The sequence below is a fragment of the Aulostomus chinensis genome, chromosome 3 (genome assembly GCF_037954235.1).
Source record: "Aulostomus chinensis isolate RoL2024-O1b breed Wild chromosome 3, RoL_Achi_v1.0, whole genome shotgun sequence".
In the NCBI taxonomy this organism is placed as follows: domain Eukaryota; kingdom Metazoa; phylum Chordata; class Actinopteri; order Syngnathiformes; family Aulostomidae; genus Aulostomus; species Aulostomus chinensis.
In genome coordinates this window covers 22511030-22533632 of record NC_141322.1, presented here as the reverse complement: position 1 = coordinate 22533632, position 22603 = coordinate 22511030, and the positions used below count along the sequence as shown (strand labels likewise).

Genomic DNA, 22603 nt, shown 5'->3' with positions numbered 1-22603 from the left:
TTATATGGAAAAGCATGGTTGCAATATATGTTATCTGGAAAAAATAAATAAAGACCTATAGATTATAATGTCTGTTTCAATCCTTCTATTGGAGAAATAGTTGAGTGATAGCGGTAGCTATCAAAAGCTCTTTAAATCGACTTTATGAGCTGATTTTTTGCGTGACATCAGTTAGACGATATGTTGGTGAGGCTCAGATATGCTAATGTTTGGTTTATTACATAAGTGGAAATGAATATGCAATTAGCGCCATCACAGCAAGAGTCATTCTCTGTAAACTGATAATTTCTAACAAAATGGTTCCCATAGAGAGACCCTTCTGTCACCTGCACCCAGAGCTGTGCCAACACAAACACTAGCTGTCCTGGCTGAGAACCAAGCCCCCCTCCAGTCACTATCATCCATCTCCCTGCTGTTCTGTTGTAGTTAGCCTGCATTTGTTACCCCTGCCAAGGAGGTCATGTGATCAGCGACATGTGTTTGTTGGTTTGATTTGTTAGAAGTTTGTTAGAACTATTGGAGCGACTGCCATGGAACTTAGTGGAAAGATAGAGCGCTATGACAAGGAACACATGATTAAGGTCTGGTGCTGATCTGGTTCAAATTGTAGATTCTGGATCCTGAAGACTGTTTAAGATCTTCCTCTATTAGCTGTGCTATTCTAGAAAATGTCAGGGACAAATTCAACCTTGTGGCCTTGTGAAACTGATGAAAGAGGAAGGTTTCTGCTTCCACATCGTCATCTGGACATGTGACCCAGAGGACCTTCAATTCAATATCTTTGAGTCATTTTGGCTTATTCTAATGAAATTTGTGGAGGGCATTTGGTTTAATTCGAGGGAAAAGGTGTAGAGCTCCTGGCGATGGTGTGGACTGCGTTGTGGATTGATATCCAGAATTTTTCGGCAGATGGGAATAAAATTTATGAACAAGTTTTGATCACATACGTTCACTTTGTGTATCCAAGTTATATTAATCACAAAATGCAAAGGAACAGGTGTGTAGGCAGCTTTTGATGAATTTCCGCGGAGGGAGAAATAAAGTTACGAGTCCGATGGTGGCGCACATAGCGAAGCAAACGTTGGCGTCATCGCTTGGTTTAGTACCCACATTGTTTGAAAAGCAAAGGTTTTTCCGTGCAGGGTCGAAGCTTGAAGAGTGTTGCTATCACCCCACAGAAAAACATTGGAAATTTAAATTAGAAATTTTCTGTAATTCTAAAAAAGTAAACAAAAGTGATCTTATCTGAGGTCATCATTCTGCCTTAACCCTCAATATTTGCTCTTTTCTCATTCCCCTCTCTCTCACTCTCTCGATCTCTAAGTAAATATGTGGTTTTCGGAAACACAATCCAAAGGTATCCAATTGTTCATGTTGTGAGTAGGAGAGAGAAGCTTCAGAAGGGAAAGTAAACTACATACAGTATATTGTTGAGTCTGTGTTTGCTTGTCTGAGCATGCTGTGGTCGTGGAAGTGTTGGAAGTTGTGTTGATGACACAGACATGAGCGGAGCTGCTCTGACAGCTGTAGTCTAGCAGAGGTAGTAGCAGCTCACAAGTCACCTCTGGGGCCCCAACAACACACACAATTACGAAATGCTACTCTGCTTTCTCTCTCCGCCAGCTTGGCAAAGGCTCCCGGTTGCATGCACACTCTCCAAACGCATCACAATCACTGGCTGCTGACATGCGCAGCACAGAAAGAGAAAGTGAGACTACGTACAGACTGCAGTGCTGTATTTTTCCACCCCTGGTCCATGTGAATGATGCTATGAGGTTATGCAACTGACTTTGCAAAGCAAAAAGGATTGCTAATGGGCATTTTAAGGGCTTTTATTCAAGATAATAAAATCATTAGTTGCATATTCTATTGGCATAGCCCAATTAGAGCTGAGGCATTGGGAAAGTTTGTTTTGTTTTGTTTTGTTTTATTTATTTTTGTTAGCCCAAAGTCTTTTTCATCATAGCTGGTTGATATGATTTAATACGTTTTTTACTTGATTTTATTGTATCCTTTAACGTTTTTAAAAAAAAAAAAAATTTTAAGTGTTACGCACTTTCTGTCCTCCACAGCGTTGTTTTGAAAGGTGCTGAATAAATTACATTTTACAATTTTTGACTTATATAGGAGGTGACATTTAGAGTTATAACACTGTCTAACCGCTATAGTTTACAGTGCCAAGCCTTTTCTTTTCCCAGGATCCCCTTTTCTCCAGCTGACTATAGTTAAATCACAATATTAGTGAGTCTTCATGGCTTTCCCTCTGTTCACCCTTACAACAAGCTACTGATAGCATATCTGCTCCCAGCAGACTGACAGACAGACAGGCAGAGAGGGAAGCAAATGCCCTTATCACTGCCTGCCATATGATGGGATTAGCTGGAGTGTTGTCTAACAAAGCATTAATGAACAGTTTTAATTGCCTGCACAGACTACCCTGCCAAGCCCTGCCTTAGCGACACAGGCAAACACACACGCTCTCAGGTTTCCATCACTTCAGAGGACATGGCTTTGACTAAGATCCATTTCCTGGAGACTCGCCCTGACCCAGACACCCGTAACCAAATCCCGACCCCATCAAAAACAAGTCTCAACCCTGAAATGTAGTTATTTACATTTTTTCATTTTTTTTTGGTCTCAAAAAGTCACCACAGTTAAACTATGTATACAGGCTTATATCCCCAAAATGTCAGGAAATCACACATACACACACACACACACACACACACACACACACACACACACGAACATGGGGTTGTAACACATATTTTGTCTCATCAGATAGTGTTGAAAGGATAAGGAAAATGTTATATTGTGACCTAAAAACTTTTGCTATTGCAAAACCGACCCTCTTTAAATATCATAAAATGTAATTCAAACATCATTTACATCAAATATAAGAATTTCCTCCATTTTTGATGACGAGGCCTTCTAGTCACTTATCCAGATTTATCATCTGTACTCACATGTTATTGGAATCTGTAATAACAGATGCAGTACGTTTCAGACTCCAGCCCACAATGTGTCAAACACTGGACCAGAAAAAGGAGAAAAGTGTCACACACTCTCCCTCACCGAACACATGCTGGGCAAAGCTAATCCAGGAAAATACATCAATATTGTGAATGTTAAATTTAAGTTTTAAGATGCTGATGTTTCCAGCTACAGATTAGAGTCATGGGACACAATAAAGTCTGAGCAGGTTCTGCTCTTATCATTGGTAAGAACTACTCACAAAAGTAGCTCAAAGGAAAAAAAAATAGAAATCAATTGAGCAACATGATGACTAAAAGTCCAAAATGCCTCTCAGATAAATTATTAACTAAAAAAAAAATCCTGTGAAGGTTCAGTGTCGCGAACCGTCATGCAACTTCCCCTTGTAAGTGTTGCTCTGCTCGGTTGTCATGATCTTAACCAAAGTCATGAGTCATAGTCGACAAGACACAGGTCAACTTCAGAATCAGGCATTTTTTGTTGTAGAGAGTTGGAACCATCAGTGCCAGCAGGATGAACTTCTTTAATTAAAAGGCCGAGCCAATTTGACCAAAACTGGAAGAAGAAACCCACGAAATATTGAAGATTGGAGTTGTGGTGTTTTTATTGTGGCTAAAAGATTTTTTTTTCTCTATAGCACTTAAACGGATACATTTACCATGAAGGCCAGAGTATGGGTACACTCCAGATTTCAGGGGCTGCTGGTTTGACCACAGAGCTGCAAATGAAGGCTAGCTTAAGTGTCCACCATAATAATTTGATGGAAACAACAGAGAAAGAGCACTGGAGCCCAGTGCTCATTGTCCTTGCTCTTTCTCTCCTCGTGATGTCTCAGCACCACGTTCCTGCTACTCATCACTTCAGTTCTCTTAAGTTGAGGAATTGCCTCGTGTAAGCCTCCACCAATGAACCCACCCCATCCCTTCAAGCCACTGGAGCCTTTCTGCTACGCCACATTTATCACCAAATGTACCAGGAATGCCCGCAGTGCAGTGCATCTCAACGCCCGGAGGCAGCCCCCTTTCCTTGTGGCATCTTCTGAAAGCCTGCAAAGAAAACCACGAGTAAACTTGTTCCCTTACATCATCTTGCTGGGTCTTCATCTTAAATTTTGACTTTGTATTGCAGTGACATTTTACAGTTCCACCAGTTCTCGAGCATCGTTGACCTCAGAAAAACAAATTTTATGAACATGTGCTTTTGTGCATGTGATACTACATAAGAACACACTGGCATAAAAAAAATGTCTGGAAGATGTATTTTCCCCATGTAAGCATGTATTTTACAAAGGAAATGTGGTTTTGGAAAATTCATGGCGGAATTTTGGAATGAATGTGAATTTCAAAGTGAAAAACATAGAAATATGAAATGTAGAAATACATGACAGTTACAGGTCAAAGGTCAGCATTTAAGTACGACGGGGTGTTTTTCGTGCCTGATGCAGGCATCATGCGTACTTGAGAACATACTTGTTAAAGTTTGAAAGAAAACTTTTCGGTGAAAATTGCTAGGAGAGGGACTTTTAGTTCTGGAAATCAAGGTAACGTCTTATGACTGGGGAGAGTTGAATCTTGTGGTGAATCAGTGTTTGTGATTATTGTCCAGTGGGCGGGGTAGAGATGCAGCTATAGTGGTGAAAAGGAAAACCAAGATAATGAGCCGGCCAGTGAAAGCAGCAAGATGCGCTGCACACGTTGAGATGTGATTACATGTAAAACTTCCATGTCAGTTTTTTGTGATAATGATGAGCAAAACTGTCTTCACAGAGTCTGAAATCTTCTTTCTGAGAGTTCCTCCCACACCACTCACAAATACAATGAAATCCAAAGTATTTGTTTTATTTATTATTTTTATTTTATGGTTTATTTGATAGGAACACGTACAGTATACATAGACACCGAAAATAGCCATCCAATGGAATTACATGGACATTCGTTTGTTCTTGGTGAAAAGGGGAACTGAAAAGCACGAAGAAATAAGGAGGAAAAAAATTGAAAGATTTTATTTCCAATTCAGCCTCAGGGTTTGGGGAAAACTTCCATGTACAATTCACGCGTTAGCTTTAGTAAAAGCTTAGCAACATCTCGGTAAGATATGAGTTGAAACATGCTAGTGGCTCTTATATGTTTTATGCTTTGAGCAAAATGCTAAAATCCAAGTCCGATGAAGCTCGCTCATATATTATTTGCCCCCTTTACTAAAAATGATAAATGTCAACTTGCTAGCGGTGCTAGAGGAAAGGCCAGAGGACGACCAAAATCAGTCAGCTACATCGGTGTGCACCTTGAGCGTCAGTGTCAAGGACGTTCATACAAAATTTAGAAGCAACACATTTTAAATTGTGGCAAGACATTTGTTTTGAAACAAAAGTGTCACATAGGAGAGATTGGGAGTATTTATATTTTCTGCAAAATTCCTTTGCATTCAATTCATTTGTTGAGCTATTTTAGTCCAAAGTGAAGTAGATGGAAATGAGCTGCTAACAAGGCCTCAAATTACATCTAAGTGGTCCTTGTGTGTGGCAGGAATTGTGATGCCAACAGTACATGAATCATTCCTCCAGTCAATCTTTCCTATTAAAATAAAAATCTCAGTTTCTATTTTTCTGTATTCCCCTGAACACAAAGACAGGTTTGGGATAAAATAGAGATGTTAAAAACATCCTCCTTGAATAAGTAACCTCTGTGGTGCAGCAAGTCATTGCTCAACACCGAAGCAATGATGCATCGTATGTCAACACCCCTCAAACTCTCTCTCCCCTTAATGCTGCTTATGCAGGGAGGAAGAAATCTGATGTCATGCCTGCCTGCCCTCGGCTGTCAAGCTCTCTGACACACATGCACGCACGTGCACACAAACACACACACACACACACACACACACACACACACACACACACACACACACACGCCTTATTTACAGTATAATTACTTCCATGACAGTTCAGATGCAAGCCCATCACTCAATATTATCTAACTATTGAGGCGTGTAACAGTCTATATATAATGCATATGGAAAAATCTGAGTTCCATTGCAGAGCCACACATATGACCAACGCCACACGCACTATAATCCAGCGGATTCTTATTCAGAAAATGATTTCGACAGTCATCTCAGATGCAATGCTTCTTTCCCGGAGTCTTTCCTCAAGTCATTTTTTCTCCTGTAAATGGACCTATTCAGAAAGTTCTGAACCCGTGCAGTAATTTTCAATGAAGCTCCTTTAGAAAATCAGCTGGAGTAACCAATCAACACTGGATACCACTTTCGTTATCATGTGCATTTCCATTCCAATTCAAGCCAGTGCGCAGATTTTTTTTTTCTTTTGCAGGAATATGCAGGCAAGCCATATTTATAAGGGTTTATGGAGCCAACAGTTACCATGCAAATTCAGGTTAGATGACTGAGTGATTTGCTTCCCTTTCCTGCTGCTCTCTCGCTCTCTCATATCCCATAACCTGAGCTACCGGAGCAGAACATGCTCTTGTCTTTGCGCCATGCTTCAATTTAACGTTGCCTAGGGGCTTTCTGAGGGAAATCGGAAGTAATTAGGGAGATTTTTTTTGAGGGGAAGTTACATATTAACATGGGTTTCACGACTTGACACGGTGTTGGATGCCAGGCCACCTCCTGCACCCTCTTCATGCTTGCAGACAGATGTTCCTTCATCCTCTTTTATTGAAAATATGTGATTCCTGTAGACATTTATGAACGAGGTTAGCTGTGTGCAGGGATGTTGTTTACTGGTACATGTAGCGGTTTTTAAGACAAAACGTTTCTCTGCTTCTGTTTTCTACTAAATGCCTGGAAGTGAATGTCGACGTAGACTTATCACCTTTGCATGTTTTCATCCAAAAGTGCTGCATGTAGCCAGTCAATAATTTGTTTTATAAACTGTGAGTTGAAGCATTTAGAAGAACGAGTGAACTTACCTAACTCTACCCATAACGTACAAGAGAGAGACAGGGGACCAGCAAGAACATTAAGTAAGTATTTAGAAGTCATGTTGTGCCTTAAATCGTGTCTTATTTCACAAATAGAAAAATAAAAGGCATTCAACTGAGTGGTCAATTTATCTACTTGTTTTTTTATTGGATGTTGGACTGACTCAGTGTCCAAGGTCTTCAATCAAATAGTTCGTGAAGGCCTCTTGTTGTTATCAAAATGAGAGCCCTTAACTTATTCCTATCTTTAATTATATGAATTGACAAGCCAAAAATGATATAACAAGAAACAGCAATTTCCCAAATATCGTTTTTGGATTCGGGTAGTTTTCTGATAATCTAGAAGTAAATCTTCCACACACATTCACAAAACTGTCTTCTAGGATTTCAGTACGTACTGATTTATTTTCCAAGTAGCTCAAAGGGGTCGCAGGAAGGAGGTCACAGCATAAATACACTTTAGGGGATCCTGCCATCCTGTTACCCATCAGTGAAGACAATGATGTCGTCGCTGTTGTGATCAAAGTCAGAAAGAAAGAAACTTCACTTGTAAGTATAAGGCTGAAAATGACATTTGGTAAAGGAAGGATATTGAATTTAGAGATTAAAGTTAACATCGTTTATGATGGAACTTTCATTACTGTACAACTAAGAAAAAATAACACTCACTCTCTCTCTCTCTCTCTCTGTTACACACACACACACACACACACACACAGACACACACACACAGACACACACACACACACACAGACACACACACCAAAACAGAAAAGGATATGCTTTGAAGAAACATGGCAGAGACAGATTACAGATTAAGCGTGCCACAGCCAGCTCTCTAACTCTCCTCTCTTTCTCATGGTAAATGCTTTCCTTTTCTACATCAGGAGAAAGTAGTGGGAAACAGTGAGTCAGGCTGGAGTGCTGAGATCTGGACTGGAATGTTAATGCTACCCAGTGAATTAATAGTCGGTTCTGCTGGTTTACCATTTGAATGACCGGGAGGCTTGGGAAGGTGGAGAGTTTTGGAGACAAAGAGATGCTTCAGAGCCTGAATGCACTTTGGTTCACATCTACATGTCTAAATATTTGCTTCCAGGAACACAGCATGTTGTGGCTAAGTGGAAAAACATTATACTGTACAAAAGGGAAGGAGAAAAGAATGTCTTTTATTCTTACTGTTAAATGTTTAATCTGGCTTTACAAATGGTTTAAGTAATTTAAATAAAAATAAAAGAATCTTGTTAAGGTGTATGCTTATTTAAGGAATCTCACCACTCTTTCCCCCATGTCTCATGAAAGGAATATCAGGAGTACAGGTACACTCGCAAATTTTACTAATCACTGAAAAAAAAGCTTTTTTGGGGTCAAGGTGAAAAAGCACAAACAACATCACAACACCAAATTCAAATTAAATTGCATTTGCAATTTAGTGACACAGACATTAATGACTTGCAAGTATAATTTGCCCTGATGTTGCCTCCTCAGGCAAGTTTTTCTCCTGAGATGTTTTTCACCAAATTCATCTTTAATGAGTAAGTTTGGAGAGGTGCAGCTGTCTGTCATGTTCATGCTGTTATTCCTGAGAGGAAGTCATACTTAGTTGAACACAAGCTACATGCACAGGGATTTACTTAACCGTTTTCATAGCTGGCAACAACTTGTGATTTATCAGCCTTTGTATGCAGACTTATATAAAAATTCGTGGACTATTGATTCATGAATTATTCACACGACCACGGTTCAGGGAGAAAAAAAACGGGGTGTTTCCAGCAAAATATCAAGATATTTGCAGCAGTTTCTAATTATTTTTGTATTTACTTATGTATTTATTTGTAATTTAACCCAAAGAATGTTCCTTCCAGAACTTAAAAACAGAATTGTCATAAATATTGCATTTTCCACTGAGAATACAACGAATGTCTACAGTTCGGTTGAGGTTGTCCCGGCAGGAATTTGCACGGTGCTTTTTCTAACAATAGGGTGACTGACTGCAGACTGTAGGATAGTTGCGTGATGGAATAAGCCATTGCAGGTGAGCGTTTCATTCCCCATTTCCCCACCGGCTCCATCATCAGTGAGCTTGGCCCATCAGCCTGAGCCTTGTTACAAGGAAACTCTTACTGCAGCCTTGCTGAGGTTGCTGATTACATGTAGCATACAACTATTCAAACCTAATTTTAGCTTACTTTGAAATGTTCCAACAGGAGAACCATGGAACTTTGAAGAAAGTGTAGGACTTGCATGTAATTAACATTTCCATGTTTATCGTTGAGCTTTTTTGGTACAAATTTGATTACTTTTAGCATCTTTTATAGGAGTACAACACTTTCATAACTGCCGAATTTATAAAATGCTGCCATATTGTCTGTGCTTATTAGGGAATATGAAACAGATTTAGCAGGAACAGACAAAAACAACTCCACCTATGGTACAATTCAAGGAGAGCACTCTGAAAAAAAGGTTACTCATAATTCATCTAAATGTACTTGTTTGAATAAAATGTGACCGCAATTGAGGTTTCCATGTTCACTGATATATTTAAAAGGCTTCTGTGGAGCTCAAACACAGATTGGGGCGTTGTTTTTTTTTTTGTTTTCTATAAAAAGCCCTTCAAAAACAATAATAAAGAGGTAAAGAAACCATGATCCAAATGGCGTGGAAGCATTCCCATCTGCTAATGGCATAATGAATCATACAGGCCAGCGCATTTGTCACATTCAAGAACAACGCATTCTTTTCATTTCCACATGGCACGACATTCCCGTCTCACAAGGACCTCACTTCCTTTTCTACAGCAGGAATATCTCCAGGCAGCCTTGCAAGACAGTGGTGCTCAATTACCCTCAGCAAAAAAAAAAAGCAGCATGGCACTGACGAATGTAGTTTTTTGCAGACCATAATGCCTCTCGCATTATGGTCTCACATCACAGTTAAACACCTCCTATTCATCTCAGCCAAGGCAACAGAGAGAGAGAGAGAGAGAGAGAGAGAGAAGAAAGAGAGAAAGTCAGAGAGATCAAGACAGAGACGGGGAGGAAGGATGCCATGGGCTACAGAGACACTGTGAGATGTTCCCTGACAACCGAGCAAGAGGATCCTGAATCATTTCATCCTATGTTCCTATTAAGAACGTCACATGCCTGGCGAGGAGTTGCATAGAGAGAAGATGCAGCTGCATAATTACCTGCATAATTTCTCACGCACAGATGAATGGTATGGCTTAATAGAGGGGTGGATATTTTCATTCAGTGTGAAACAGTTTCAAACTCGTCTACAAATGTTTCAGTTTGAGCTTCTGGTGATGTTTTATGCTGCTCAATGGAGGATTACACTACCAAAGCAATAAGCTAACTGACTAATAACAGCTTTGTACAGCATTAAATTAAGCCAGCTGAATCCAATGATGCACATTCTGAATATTCGTAATTTTCCTAAAGGATAAAATGCATACAAACATGAAAATACACGGGATATAATCTTAAATTGACTCTGTGCTCTGTTAACACACAACAATGACAGTACCAAACACAGCCCAAGTTTTGAACTATTTTTTATACTACACATGAACTCACAGTTGCTCCATCCTTGAAATGAATACATCATGACTTTACTCTGACGTTAACGCTGCGGGCCTCAAAAATATGTAAATATAAGTCATCAGCCTAAAGCAGTTTCATGTCCTCCAAGGCCAACTCACTCATACAGAAACACAATTTCAGGACAAATAAACTCTCCTTCCAAAAAAATAGACTGAATAATGGTTTTTTAAAAAAGCTGTGTCACATTTTTTTTTATTATTTATTTATGCATTGCCATATTTTTTAACTATATTTTCTTTTATTTACTGAATCTTATTTGGAATAATGCAGCTTCAGAGTTGGTGCAGTCAGAGAGAAATAAACAAGACTCCCAATATAAAGTAGCCGACCGCCTGAAGAAAGTATGTGTCACATGGAATAAGTCACAAGTCCTAAGAAACATGGAAATCTTACTAGCATTAATCACGGTACAATGTATTAAAATACTTGAGTTGCTTACACAATGAAAATAAGTATGAAAGAGCATACATTAGCAAGCATTCATTTTCGGGGAAACCTGAGTCCAAGCATTAGCATTTGCATGACTCTGTGAGCATACATTTGCTGTTCATTCATTTAACTGTGTCATAGTTGGGTTTGTGTGTTGTGCGTCAACTGTATGCTACTTAACGTTCTCCCAGTGTCTATCTATGTTTCCTTGTGGTGCTCCAAGTACGTATGCGGGACTCCTTGTCAATGCCCTTGACCAAGACGCTTTAATTGAGGAGGAGATGGTCCCCAAACGCTGCCCTGTGGCTTCCCGCTCCTAAACAGGGATGAGGGGTTAAATGCTGAGGATGAATTTCCCCTTGGACACTAATCAACTAAAAATTAGCAGAATCCCTGAACACCACCTTTTGTCATAAGTGTGTGTGCACATCCACAAATGTTGGCTCCTTTATTTACTGGGTGATGTAGAACAAAAGGGAAACACCAGTAAATTGTAATGTTGCTGGATGTTGACACATTTGTTGGGGTGGAATTTTATTTCTCCCTCCTTCTGCATGCATGGTTCATGACTGAAATGTGTTTTTATTTGTGATGACTGGTTTGGAAAGACGTCACGATTATGATCATGTGTGTTCTTTCCAAAATAGCTGTGTGAGGAGGTGGATTGTGGTCATGTAGCTGGTGAATAAATCCTATTTTAAAAATCACCTGTACTAATGTAGGTGGTATACATTCATCTAATTTAATCATATCTATTCATCTTCATGCTGTTTTTCAATTGGTCAAGGTCTTTGACCAAATATCTAACCATATTTCTTGTCTTAGTCAAAGAATAAGAGAGTAATTTAGTGTGAAACTGTTGACATTTTAGTTTTAGGCCAAAAAATTCCAACTTTTTTAGTGGTAAGCTTGAAAGTGTCAATTAAGGTTTTTTTTTTTTTCCCAAAGCTGATTTATATTTAGTTTTATTCTTTAGAATAAGAGGCATTTTAGTCACATTTTAGTAAATCTGAATGTTAACTTTCGAGACAAAACTAAAAAAAAGGTGTGACTGACATTTTTAGTCGAGCTTTCTCCAAAAGAAATATCACAAGACAGAAAACCTGAAGAAAAATCTCATTACTATCCTTAAGCACCTTCGAATCAATATGAGTCACATGATAAAAATGACCTTGTTAATAGCTCAGATGTGCAGGATCTCATTGAACAATCAAAAAAACGTCTCCTGATGGTGGATGAGGAACAAACGCCCACCTCACTGTCCCTTCATAATATCATTACGTGGAGCCCAAGCTCACAAGTATGCCTCACTATGATAGTTCATATAAAATTTGATACTAAGAAAACAAAATGCATCCTAAATGTGTTCCTGTTGAGGGCAAAACTAAATTGAATGTCGCACTGTGAGGCATGTGTTGATTTTCTGGAAAATCCTATCTCACAGTGTGGCTACGACCGCACTGTGTGTCCCCCCGGTCCCTCAGTTGTGAAGGTTATCCAAATGATGCCTTGTACACACCAGGGGATTTTCACATCTTAACTATTTTGGGAGACCACAGGCTTAAAGGAGCTCTAGGAGAAAAGCACACAGTCCAGCAGCATTGGGAACTGATGATCCATGATGCCTTCATGCTACAGTATGCTAGTCAGCAACACAATGCTGCCTTCTTCTTCCCATTCACATTAGAACAGCCTCTTTTTAATGTGGACTGCGAGTGCATGTACTGTATCAAAATGACATAACTTATTAATTTCTAAATACTGTTTTTGACAGTGAACAAAATGTGTTGCTTTTCATTTTGACCATTTTGCAACTTTTCCTCTCGCAAGGCCAGACTGGAATGTTTACAATCAGGGCTTCAGCTTGTGTGTTTGGTAACTCCCGCCCCCCGGACAATCAGATGTGCTCTTTCTCTTTTTTTTGATCTAATTTCTGAAACCCAGCGGTGGCGGTGCAAGTGTGGCCTCGGTAAAGTACGAGAGGTCATTACACCTTGAAGGTCAATCAAAATAAGGGCTCCAGTTGGACAAGTCCCCAGCCACTGTGATTGCAGATTGCAATGTTGGTGGGGGGTCTAGTCTGTTGGTACACTGTGTGTTTGTTGAACTTCTTTCTTACCAGTGCATCCAGTATCTGACCTGTAATATTCCAGAGACACAAATCATCAAGTATTAACTATTACGTACTCTTATCATTGCCATGTTTTGACATTGGGTTGCATTCACAGTCACTACGTTGTTTCCAACATTGTTCCCTCATGACATCAGACGCTGTTAGAAGCTCACAGGAAACTGGATTTCTAGGAGAGGGCTCTGTCCTTGACTGACTAGCTGACTCTCCCCTCTTCTATGATTCGCACTTGTATGGTTGCTTTGTTCTCATGTAAGTGGTTAAACGCAGCAACAACTTAATTGCAAGTTTCATGTGCTATTGTATAATAAAAGCTTGCTATGTAACTACATCAAATGCTGCCTGGTCCCATGACATTTCCACGATGTCATGTCTTTCGTACAATGATCATTTTCAGCACAGAAAATCATCCTTTATCATCTCTGTGTCACTGTGTCAGACTCTGTAAGGCTCTCAGAGCTCTCTGTGAGCTGAGGCATAACGCAAGAAGTGCTGGCGGCAATGGTTATTTGAAAAGAAAGCTCCGATAGTATTCAGTCTCCAGCATTTAGTGCGTTTCATAGTGCAGTGGGCACTGGGGGGCTGGAGGAATTAATCCATGGCCCCTTTCATAAAGTTAGTGAATGGCCTAAGGGGCGCAAGGAGAAAAGCACACAGGCCGGCAGCGTTGGGAACTGATGATCCATGATGCCTTTATGTTATGCTGGTCTACATCACAATGCCTCCTTCTTCCTCCTGTTCTTCATCCTCTGTTGAAGGAGAAAACCTTGCTGCACTTCATGAATACAGAAAAGCTGTCTTAGTTATTATCTGCTCAAAGACCCTCACAGCTCAGAGTTCTTTGTCTTTCTTTCTGTCTTGCATCGCCAGCTCACGACTGCAAAGTGTTTAGAGAGAAGTACATTATTCTTACTGTAAACACAGCATTTGAATGTTAGCAGCAGTATTTAATAAACTGGCAAAACTCAAATCGTGTCATCTGGGACTCGTAATCTATGAATTTATCTTCTTCCCAGCATCTTGACAGATAGTTAAAGTTCACGTCATTCATATGTCCTGAGCTTAGTATCGATCAAAGCCAGATTCCTCTCACTTCTAAAATGAATGAATGAAGCACATGAATAACTGGATAATACTCAGAGACAGCCTCCTTCGACCAGGGTGAACTTTTGGGATTGGGTCCTTATTGAAGCTGGAAGCAATGAAGAGCGATCCCTCACTGTTCCGTGCACGTGGCTGCATGTGGCAGCATGTGTCTATTCCACAGCGTGAGATGGAAGTGAAACCTGATCATAATGGATTTATATGAAGGACCTGACTAAAGAGTGCAGTGAGGTGTAGATATAACTTCCTGCATCCAGTGGGTGGCGCTAGAGATCAAAGGCTTACTATACATATGTTGCTGTACATCATCTAAAGACAACACAGTGTAATTTCAATGGCATCAAAAAATGTTTACTACATCAGGCTTATTTCCTGAAACCACTGGGTGGTGCTATGATTATGACTTCAGTTCAGCCTGTGGACGTCTCCAGACTGGAGGATGTGACCATGTGGAGTCCGGTTACTTCTGGTTCAGAAGTACAGTCACATATTTCAGGGAAAACACACATTCCTCACATTAACTCACCACCGTGTTCTTAAAGCGTTTTTAACCAAATTTCAGACGGATCTGGTCGACCCGTCAGCAGGAGGACCCCTATGTCATTTCCTGTTGCCACCAGTTGGTGCTGAGATTAATCTGATGCTCAGATGAATTGGTTCCCTGGCTCTTTCTACACCCGTCCAATGTCCGAGGAAAATCAGCCTCCTAGTGTTTGCGTGGTCCTGCTGAGAGACAGACAGACAGACAGGCAGACAGACAGACAGACAACAATTAACAAAACCACTTTAGTGGACTGAATGGAGAAACGGACAAGTTCATAGGGATGATACAGACAGAACACTTAGGTTCCTCTTCTGCTCCACTCATGTTCTACTGTTGATGTGGATTCACAGTTTGGCCAAATCGATGAAAAATTACAGAGGTATACATTTTTTTTTTGTATATCCAAAAAAGATGCAGTACTTTGAAGGATCCTACAAATTGGAGTAGTCCATTTGATTGATCACATCCTCGAAATCTGGAATTCCTTGTGACTGGTAGGCTCCACCAAGATGGATTTGCATTGGGTGTTTCAGAAGGGCTGATATTCTTTCCTCTAGAAGACACCGAAGACTGACTAAATCAAGCAGCTCCCCGTCTGAGCTACACACACATCATGGTCATCTTGCAGTTGAATACCACGCACATTTCTCATTTACCATGGCTTTCTGTGAGGACAAGTCGTTGCTCTGCCGTCAAATTTGTCATGAAGAGAAGTGTAGTTCCTGCGTTATGTTATACCTCTTGAATACATGAACTATTTCATATATGGAAATTAGCTAAGGATAAATTTCATGACGCTGTGTTGCTCTGTCAACGTCCCCCACTTTGAGTTTACTGCTTTTCCTTCAGGCTCCCCGTGTTGTACTGTTTGAACCGTCTCTTTGTATTTTTCATATTTTTCCTCCATGTCTCTCGCTCTTGTTCTCTTTAGCACCAGTAAGCACTCATACTGCAAACCTCCTTTTACATGATATTCATAGCTGAGAGGATTATGGCAAATTCATATGTCTAATTGGTGTGTTGGCCTAAACAGTGTCTCCGGGTTTCTTTTCCAGAGCCTCTACCTCATTGTTGCTGGAGGCAAACAACAAAGCAAGACCACAGGAAACCTCCATGCTGAAATTTAGAGAAAAACAAAGTGGCTTCAAAAGCTGTTATAGCCACCATAACAAAATGCACATTTCCTTTCATCACCCATGTCCACAGTTAAGATGATATTTGATAAGAGGTCTTTGTGGTGTGTAACTGGAGTCTACAGCAGTCAACTGCGCTTCACTCAAAAAGGATGTGCTTCTTTTCTAAATCCACAGAACATGATGTGAGTTGGGTGGAATTGTTAGCTGACATAAGCCATTTCCTTCATATCAAAGGGTTTCTAAAGGCTGCAAAGCCTCCAGATCCTCCAATGACCTAAATGTGGGAATGAAGAAAAATGTTTTAGCAGTTGTTCAAGTAGCTGCTACGATTTGGATGAAAACTATTTACGATGGATATATTTTCTTAATGCCTGGTAATTTTGTGATGTGCTACATTCTTAAAAAAAAAAAAAAACTGCCTATATGCTGAAATGTGCGAGGGAATATTCTTGGAAAACAATTAAGTTCTACTGGCGATCACATTGTGTTGAAACAATCAACCTGCTTTATTCCTGTGCTTTGGCCTCATGATTTGACAACCACTGGGTAATTCTTACACTTCTACCATTATCACACAGTCATTTGGAAATTGACCAAATTAAATTCCAATACAACTCATAGACATAATAATGAAATCATTACAAGTGACCCCCGATGCCTGGGGCACAGCCACTGAGATAATAAGGCTGTTCATTCTAATGATCTCATGCTGCCGTTAACTAATTACTCTTATTATTGTTTGCTGACTGCTGTGTCTTCCAGGCAAGTGGGACCTTTGCTTTAGGCCAGAGAGAGAAAACCACTGCAGTTGAGAGCTTACATGACATGCAGGGGATTGTCACATAATGTCGCATGCATATTTGTCCGTTTGCTTTTACTGGTCGGGATGGATATTATTCAGAGGAAATGGGGTGAGTCATGAAACCGTTGGACACGGTATCTCAGTGGGCCATCCCGTTAAATCACCGCTGCTTACATCTACATTTAATTAAAAGTTTCTTAAGGAATGACTTGTGGGTCAGATGTGGTGACAGCCAACAAGTGGCTAATCAGTTCTGACTCAGCAGCAATGCAGACCTGTTCTCTTTCCTCTAAGCAACAGAGGTATGGGTGATTAACTGGGAGCTATTCCTGACAGACTTTGCAGTCACATGGAGTATAAAGTCCACTTCATTAGAGCTGTGTCAGTCATGTACGTACGACTGTAACTAACTATGTCACCGCAAGGCTTAGTAGCAAGTCATGTAAGACATGTTAAACAGTGGTACCAGTGTAGCTGCTGCTCTCTCATATGAGGCTCCCATCAGCAGCAACTGGAATGATAAGTCTGTGTGCGTGCGTGCGTGCGTGCGTGCGTGCATGCGTGCGTGCTTGGTTTTTGTTATCTTTTGGAGAACTTTTCTGGTATAAACACTATACTTATCAGGACCCCTAGTCCTCATGGAGACCAAAGACTGGTCCTAATGCAGCAGAACTTAATTTATGAACACCTGGTCAAAGTTAGAGTGAAGGTGTAAATTGCAGTTAACTTGAGGTTGAGGTTAGGCATCAATTTGTTAGGGTTAGGATTAAGATTAGGGCTTGGGTTAGGATATTCACATGAATGGAAGTCAGTGGAATGTCCTAATAAGGATAGCTACGCAAACCTGTGTGTGTGTGTGTGTGTGTGTGTGTGTGTGTGTGTGTGTGTGTGTGTGTGTGTGTGTGTGTGTGTGTGTGTCCATCCTAACCTGAAACAAAACCAGATTAAAAACTAGGAGGACACTCAGAGGTTAGAGGAATACATAAATCTCTGCCAAGGTGACCTCAGCCAAACCCGTGCCCTGACACTGAATGAGTTCTTTGTTGGAACTTTACTTCCCAATGTTTCCTTCAGTTTTGGGCCAGGATACTTGTGGAAATATACAGTACTAAGTTTACACCCAAGATAAAAGAGTAGACAAACCAAAGTGCAAAAATAAAAGATTAAAAATACCATTTAGCCAAATACTCTTAAAACCCAGAGGGGAGTCAAAGCTCAGAAGCCTCTCCACTGTTTGTCTTAGCCCTCTGAGACAAGCTGGAGCTATGACTCCTCCTGGTCTGTACTCATGGTTTTCCTGGGAGGCTGATGACCAACTGCTGACCCAGGCACGAGTAAGAAACTGTGCTGGCTGCTGCACGTAGTCCCTCTACATGTCACTTGCCAGTGGCGAGTAGCTGCTATGAGAACCACTCATGGCTGCTGCCTTGAACAGTCTGTGCAAGCCAAAAGATTACAAATAAGACAGGAAAGTACAGCAACATCTCATCTGCTGTCATCGTGTGAGTTTGCATCTATAATATTTCTCATGGTTTGTTTCTATGTTTCCCTTTGTGTTTGTTCATTCAGTAATTCACTTTACAATGAAACTACCCTCAGCTCAACATTGCACAGCAGCTGCTGATGTCAGGGCTGAAATATATCTGATATAGTGGTGCTTGTCTGATTGCATTTACCTTTTATTTCATGCACGCTAGAAACGTTTTCATTAAATGTAATTACTCAGCACTCTCAGTACCTCTTTCTCTCACTCTGCTGGTCTACTCCTGAAATTTATTTGCTGGATAAAAATAAAAATTAAACTCCATCCCTCAAAAAATGTGATCAATTTTGTGATAGAATAAGAGGGGGAAAAAATGTTCTTTCAGTTTCAAATTAAAAGTCAATAATTTGCATGCGTGTTCTCTGAGAAAATTCACTTAAATATTTGGGAACTGAGACACTCATAAATTGTGCATTGACTGATTGAGTCTGCTGCCGAGATTTTTTTTGTGTGTTTTTGTTTTTGTCGTGTTTTAACCATGAGTCTGTAAATTGTATCTGCAGATGAGGTCTGCCACAACTTATCTAGACAAACAGACCTGGACATGCCTGGCTGTCTCTGACGCATGGGCGGGGGGGGGGGGGGGGTGAGAGAGAGAGAGAGAGAGAGAGAGAGAGAGAGAGAGAGAGAGAGAGAGAGAGAGAGAGAGAATGGATACCATGACCTGGAGTCTCTGGAATATTCTAACCTGGCTGTTTAGCACACATTAACATCAAAGATTCCCTCAGCTGGAAGTCTGGCCTCAGATGCTTTTGGCGATAGTGGTTTGTCTCATCATCCCCTGGACATGTCTCAGGGACGTAACAGGAGGGGGTTTTTTATATGTTGGAACAGTAGTTTCCTTTTAAGAAGTGTTTGTAAAATGCCTGCGAGTGCATTGGGTGTTGGGATTTGGTGTGAGCTCTCAGTCAACTGACGTCAAGCTGTCAGAGGTCCCGAGGTTTATCTGTGAATCACCCAACAACAAGATTAAAACCAATAACAGAAAATTTCCATCAGGAATTCTGGATAATGGGCAGCATCTCTGCGTGTCCCTCTAAGATCATACTGTCCTTCAAGAAGTGAAGAAGCTCATGTCTCTCCAAAATGTACTTGGACAAAATAATCTCCAGTGACAACTACACAACAGCTCTATTCTAACAAAAAACAACCTTTATCTAAAGAGACATAAAATGGAATTGAGTCATTTTTTAGTGTAATGCTGGGTCTATCAAACCCAGAAGGCAAATAAGGTACACTTTCATTCAGAAAGAATTTTAATAAATGTGTAAATGCTGCAGGGACTTTGGAGCCAAAGTAAATACACAAAGAGCACAGGTCATATTCTTCCCTCCCCTGGACGATGACTAACGTTCATCCAAAATCACTGAATCACACTAAAAAAATAGGTGTTACCTGGGTGAACTAAGATAGTCGGACTGTAAACTGTTACTTTCATGCCTGAAAACATACTTAATAAAATGACATATTAACAATCATTCAGTGAAAATAGCACCGGCTTAGCCTGGGTCCAAATCCCCTCCACAGTTGCTACTAGTCACTCCAATCATGACAGTTGCACTGACTACAGGCTGCAAATATAGAACTGGGAGTGTTAATAGTCTGTCTTTCACAGAACATAATGGATGGATGGAACTGAGAGAAAGAAGGGACTGAGGGGGAAAAAAGAAGAAACTGTGAATCCCTTCAGCACCACGGACAGCTACACGGGTTTGTTAGTCTACAGATAAATCAAGGTTGAAACCTAAACAAACCTCTTATCACAGGATGGAAGAGCCAAGCAGACTTAACAACCGGCAAACAATCCAACCTTCCCCTGCAGGCTCTACTACAGGGAGATGGCAGGCTAGTGGCAGTAGTAGTAGTATTAGGAATTGGTAACAATTCGTTAAAACATCACACCAGCATGATGAAATAGTTTGATTTTATGCTGCTTGGCTTTCTGATTGTCCAGAAATGGATGATAACTAACGATCATCCAAAATCATTGAATCACACTATGAACTATGAACGATGAACTAACAAAGTTGGACTGTAAATTGTTGCTTTCATGCCTGAAAACATACTTAATAAAATCCCCTGTCCAAAAATGTCTCAGTTATATAGAACCACATTTGGCTGTTATTTACTCTATCACCTCGACTTCTGATGCATCTGGAAGTATTGTGTTAACCACTACACTACAATCCTCAGATCACATTTAAATCCAGCTGAAAAAGTATGTATTCCTGCTGCCACTGACAGAACTTAAACATCGCTCTTACATCTTGTCACATCTTGCTTTTTTTCCGTTCTCCTTAAAGTAGGAAGAACTGTCAAAGCTCAAAACCTCAAGTTCGCAAAGACTTGGTAGACTTTGTTTGCCATGGGTTCAAACGGGAAATTGCCAGATTCTGCAGCCAACTACAAGACAGGGATGTTTAGCAAACAGAATAAAGAGACACAACCACAGCTAATGTCCATCCATCCATCCGTTTTCTACCACTTAACCATTAAGGGTCACGGGGGGCTGGAGCCTATCCCAGCAGCCTTCGGGCGAGAGCTGGGGTTCACCCTGGTCAGGTCACCAGTCCATCACAGGGTCAACACATAGAGACAGACAACCATTCACACTCACAGTCACACCTACAGTCAATTTAGAGTATCAATCAGCCTCGTCCCCTCTTGATGTCTTTGGACTGTGGGAGGAAGCTGGAGTACCAGAGAGAACCCACACAGGAACAGGGAGAACATGGAGACTGTAAACAGAAAGATCCCGTGCCCGAGCCGGGACTTGAACCCGGAACCTTCTTGCTGTGAGGGGACAGTGCTGACCACTGCACCATACAGCCTGTTCACTCCGCCTAAATATATGCAGTTGGTATGAAGTTGTGATTTAGCAAACATATCTCTTTGTAATGTCTGATTTAATGTTCCAGAAAATATAAAACAACCCTGAGATGGGAGTAAAAATGGTGAATAAGTTGGGATGCAATAGTGTGTCATTTTTCACAAGTGGATCACTGAAAAAAAAAAGTTTGAGAAATAATCTTAAGCAATAATTCATGTGTGAAGTCAGTCATCCGGCGTTCGGTTTTCCAGAGAGCTCAATCTGGACTTTGTTACCTTGGAGACAGTTACGCAATTAACACCCTCTGTAAATCACTTCAACCCAGTGCAACAATGGGGTAAGCCAAGTTCCCATGTTTGTTAATCTATTAATGATGAATATCCATTTACTGAAGGCTTAATGAAATGAAATGCTGTTTGACACAGAGTTCATTCATCTGCGACATGAAACAGTAGGAGAGTGGTTACTGCAAGCACAGCTCCCTGCTGTTAAGCACTTCTGGTTGGAAGGCGTAATGATGTTAGTTTTACATTAACTTGATAATATTCCCTCCCAGAGGCACTATAAAATATGCTTCCATCAGGGAAGATATGATGAAACACAATCTTAATAGTGTTGAGTGTGTGCTCATCTTTGGTACTTTTTATGGCCATATTTGGGGAATTTTGTGCTGTGACAATTTATATTTAGTGCAAACTTAAAAAAGAAACAGAGGATTAATGTCTGAATCTATACCTACAACTCGTTTAGTACGTGATTCATTAGCCAAAAACAACTATATGTGATGAATCCTTCTTCCAGTGACTAAAAGGAGATGTTACTTAGGAACACAGACAAGGCAGACAGCTAAATGGTAAGTGGGGGAAAACAAAGCTACTGGCTTATGTGCAATAAAATCCAACAGATATCAAGTTACTGACCCAGCTCTGCAAATGACTTCAGTCTAAGAGTATTTTGGTCAGCATCTCACATTTGTTGACTTTCCGACATTTGGCTATTTAATTATAGTAATTCAAAATTGAGAACACAAAATGATGTGTTCATGTAACTATTACGTTCAGTTTCATTCAATATAAATAGAACAAACCTTTCTTTTTTGTTTTTCTTTTGTTGCTGCTGTCTTTTTCAGTGAATATTTAATCAATTTGAAGCTTTGACCTCCACCACCCAGGGGTAAAGATACCTTCGTGTATTCAGGGTTGAGAAGAAACCAGCAATTAATCTGTCAATTTCCAACCAGGAAATGTCCTTTGTGTATTAGAGGGGCCACTGGGTTACCACAGTACACTTACAATGCGCGCGCACGCGCCCGCCCGCACACACGCGCGCGCGCGCGCGCACACACACACACACACACACACACGGAGTGATATACATTCTACAAACCCAGCATTAGTCATGAGGGTTTTTGTCCCAGAGAGAGAGACAGGGGCTCCCCTGGTGTTGTAGCTGAATGGACCCCCTTTGGTTTATAGCAGGTCTCTGCTCTCCTCTTGGGCTGTATGATTAATGGTTTACCACCCTAAATGTAGGTCACCACTGAC

At 40.5% G+C, this 22603-nt stretch overlaps 1 long non-coding RNA gene across 3 annotated transcripts in view; it reads right to left on the bottom strand.

Annotated features, from left to right (window-relative positions):
• Positions 1-4860: 4860 nt before the first annotated feature.
• The window catches only part of LOC147268282 (uncharacterized), a 42075-nt gene continuing 24332 nt past the window's right edge, over positions 4861-22603 (bottom strand). For 2 of the 3 annotated variants that reach the window (XR_015112119.1, XR_015112117.1), the window contains one exon: positions 4861-14930. This is a non-coding gene — a long non-coding RNA (uncharacterized LOC147268282). The remainder of the gene's footprint in view (positions 14931-22603) is intronic. The other variant, XR_015112118.1, reaches the window with a different exon arrangement.